Raw genomic sequence first — 4,376 nt, 5'->3', positions numbered from 1 at the left:
ATAAATGGAGGGGGATTTAGGTTTTCCTGAGGAACTTGGTCCAAAAGAACAATGGTGGGAGTGGCTAGACTAAATGTAGGGTATGTCAGGGCCTTAGGAACAACTCCTGAGTAGTGAGTAACATCAGCCTAAGAGCTGGACGAGGAAGCTTCAAAGGCTGGTGAGATGGTAGTATCAACATGGGGGGTTTTCTCTTTCCAGACTTTCCTAAAAATTAATTTTTCTTGTTCAGATAGAGATGGGGCTTTCTGCTGAGATGTATCTAAGAAAGTATGAGGCATTTTAAAAGCAAGGCTGATAATTAATAATGAGGGGTTGTGGAGTCGTCAACGTGATGTGAATGCAATCAGAACAAACTTTTCTCACCTACACAAACAATGCTCAATTTGTCGTATCCCAAGGGAAAACTCCTTCAATATGTTCCTTGACAAAGGCGCCAAAAGATGTTGTCACTCCCAGAAACAACCTTGGATTGATTACAAGACCAGTGCCTAGGAACATCTATATTTTGTGTATCTCATATGATTTTCTAGAGATAGAGACATCACATATAGTATATATTTATATATAATGGGTTGGTTCTTTCACCTAAAGGAGTAAGACATGAATTTATTGGTACTTCTTCCCATATATAAATATCAAAAATATGTATAAAACAGTGGAGGCCGATTAGTCCAAGGACTTACAGTTTAATAAAATTTTGCAGAGCAATGATAGAGAATGAGGAGGAGGAGTAACTCATCATATGGAGTTTACATCATCAAGAATTCTACACATTACACATAGAGCTTGCAACTTTAAGAATTCCTATACTTATCTGAGGAAAAAGTAGATACAATGGGAAGAAGAGAGGTTGTGTGCTATGATTCATGAAGAGCAATTGTTAAAGATATAATTTCAATAATCCATGTAGGCACTAGCATTAACAATGTCCATACAAATGAATCTGTGAGGAACTCACAGGAACATGTATAACATATTAAGACCAACGAATATGTGAGGAAGTATTGAAATATTTCTAATAACAGTAATTACATGAATTCAAAGAATAAACATGAACAAAATGGGTTTTAATAGAGGGAGGACACACTATAATACTTGGAGGGGGGATCGACACCATTTCTCTTCATATTCTAGAAAATATGTATTGTAAATCCATATAGTATGAAAATAACATGTAGTGTTTCTTTAGAATTTTTGAACCTTTTTTAAGTGTTTCTTTCCCCAATTTATCTGGAGAGGGGAGCGAGAGCATTCATTACAACAAAATATCTCTGACCTAGTCTCAACTGTCGGGTTGACTAGTTGTCTCAGTCGTATATGGCTCTATGGCCCAAAAAACATTACATAATTAAAAGCCTCCTCGAAAGGAGGCACATTACAATAAAATAAATAGGTATGCAATTCAAATGCAAATCAATGAAATCTATCCTTGCCCGTCATGTGATCGTCTCTACCTCAAGTTGCAATTTGCTCATGGTACAGCCGTTTGTGTTGCTCAACTGACCCTGTCACCTTTTCCTTTACTACTCGAATGCCTTGTTCTATGGAGTAGGGAGTGGGTTGATTGTAAGTGCCTGTTTCGATAGTCCTTCACTGTGTAGAAGAGTGAGGCTCCATGAGAACCATTAAATCTTCCTGAGTCCCCACATACTGAACTACTGCCACACCATACTTCATTCATTGGTTTCGCTGCCAACCCACCTGCCTTTAAGGCTCTGTGTCATGCTTTTAGGCTTTATAGTAGCAGGACTTTTCTTTTTAAAAACATTATGGAACAACAAGCGTAGATGCATCTTAGCCCCCTTTTGGTTTTAGCCCCTTTTCACTATTTCCTCCATATGACCGGGGGCTATAACCAGGGGCTTAGTCCTTAGGTGCCGAGGCCTTCAATTTCCTGTCCGAGGGGCCTTTTCCCTTTGTTACACAAAATACTGCATCCTGATGCTTGATACACTTTGCCACTTGGCGTGACCCTTTCAAACTTGCGATCGTCGATCAACGGGATCAAGCCCATCAAAGATATTGCAATTGCAACCCCAGAGGAGGAGGACCTGTTACCTTATTTCTCAGTGCTTGGCTGACAGTGTAAACGTAGCAACCTTACATGCCAGATCTCATAATATATCATGTCCAAGAGGAAAACCCCACATATTGTAATTGCAAGTCATGGAGACTGAGGTGGAGTGCTTTAACCTATGTGATTGTCAATCACTGATCTACGAGGGGTGACATCCTCACTGCCATGTGTCACCCGTACTCCCACATCATTGATGATGTCAACTACCAAGTCATACGTACGAGGTAATGGGATTATTCCACGTGGCCCGTTGGAGGAGAGAGAAAGGGGCCAGCTGCCTTGATTTTTCTTTGCATTCCTTTTTTAAATGAAATCAACCCTCCTCGATGATTTAACACTAAAACGGTGATTTCCCCCACAATTTCTTAAGGATGGCCCATCAGGTATTCCGGGGGCCATGCGAGGTTGTAGGATTCGGGACTGCAGGATGTGGGGCTTTGACAAGGCCGATATGCGGGATTTACTGTGCCTGGAGCCCCCAACCTCCGATAAACCGTACTGCCATGTGGAGGAGAGAAAAAGGCCTGCCCTTCCTTGTCTTTGCATGCATGTCCTTTGTAAAATGAAATTTCCCCTTCCTCCCCCGCTATTAACACTATTGACGTATCCCCCTCCCCCCACAATTCCTTAATAATGGCCCATTGGTATTGCAAGGGCTATGTGAGACTGTGGGATGAGGGATTTACCCGCCGCTGATCGCCGATGAGCCTATGAATTCCCGAGGCTCTCTGATATGTCTGATAAGCTGATGTGTGGGACAGTGATGATGCGAGATGCGGGATTGTGGGGTGCCCAATATGATTGACTTGTTATGCCTAGGGTCCTTCGGTAAGCTCTTTTCCTTCATTTCAGGGAAGCAAAACTACCGATCTTCAACAGGCCATATCTTCTAAACCAAAAGTCAATTTTAGGACTTCTATATACCGTGGGAAAGCTCATTACGAGCTCTATGCAACGTAGTGACACTGACTTGGCTCTGAGAGCTTCTGTGGCCTGGGAAGGTGGCTTGAAACTTCACTTCTCTTGGGAAACCTTGACCAACTGAAACCCACAATGCAGTGAGTGACAACAAACATCATCATCTTGAATCCTATTGGTATTTATAAAGTTTATTTTGGTTATACATTTTTCTTAGGAGGCCCATTTTAGACCTCAATATTCTCCTAATGGAAATATGGTTATGTTCTAATCGAAGGTTAGTGGATTGGGGTTTATGAATACTTCGACATGTATATATATGTGTTGTAACATTAAAAGGAATATAATGAAAAATCAATATGGTATTCTCAATTTTGGGATCAAGGGGAAATTCTTCATGTATATCTAATGTTCCAAACTAGAAAATACAATGAATATCAAAATATACACTAAATTGTAGCCAAGAATTTTCACACATGCATGCACAAATTTACACAAACAAAAATAGATCAGAGAACCATAGAATATCATCTATATAACTGAGTCATTTTGTTGAATTTAAAGTTGGAACTAAATACAATTGAGTGAATTGATATAACTTGGGATTAGTACTGCAAGCATGCAATATCGAGGTGTGAAACTAAGTGAAATGTCCAAATGAAATGGCTTTATCTAACCAAATGCACTGTCCAGAAATTGTTGTTGTTGTTGTTGTTGGAGGCAAACTGTGAAATGAACCCTAAAAACTTCTCCAAAATTTCTAAAAAATTAGAGGGAGGATCCTCACAGCCCCAACCAATAAAACCCAAAAATATTTTGAGTTGATTCTAGTTGACGTGGAATGTCCAAAATAGTGCAAAAATCTTTGATAAACCAACAATTCAACCTTCTATAGGAAAGAGAATTTCAGGCCCGAATATCTCTCGAACAATTATATAAAATTAACTAGAGTCTCCTCTCACCAAACCAATAAAAACTGAGAAAAATATCAAGCTGAATCCACCAGTCATTGAAACCCCAAAATCAGTGTGCAACCCTTCATAGTATACCAATGAGCTACATAAATTGAACTACTCCAAGAATGCAAAATTTCCCCATAGGGAAACTCCTCCAAATCCCAACAAAATTCCTTCCTCAAACTTCTGGCCAAAATCAGCCCCAAAACCCAACAAAACACTACTGCTCAAACCCTACAAAATAATTAGAAATCCAACCTAGAATAGTTGATCCTTGAATGAGCAACTCGAACTGCCTTTGTGCCCAAGGAGTGGCAAACGAAGTGAATTCCTGCAATAAATCTCTATGGAAATCTTGAATTGGACTCCCAAAATTACCTCAATAGGAAGACACTCAAAGTTCTCATAAATAAGGGTGGAAT

Source organism: Pinus tabuliformis, chromosome 1_1, assembly GCF_031772625.1.
Source record: "Pinus tabuliformis cultivar Carrire ecotype Pingquan chromosome 1_1, CPIR1, whole genome shotgun sequence".
In the NCBI taxonomy this organism is placed as follows: Eukaryota; Viridiplantae; Streptophyta; class Pinopsida; order Pinales; family Pinaceae; genus Pinus; species Pinus tabuliformis.
This window is presented reverse-complemented; position numbering follows the sequence as displayed.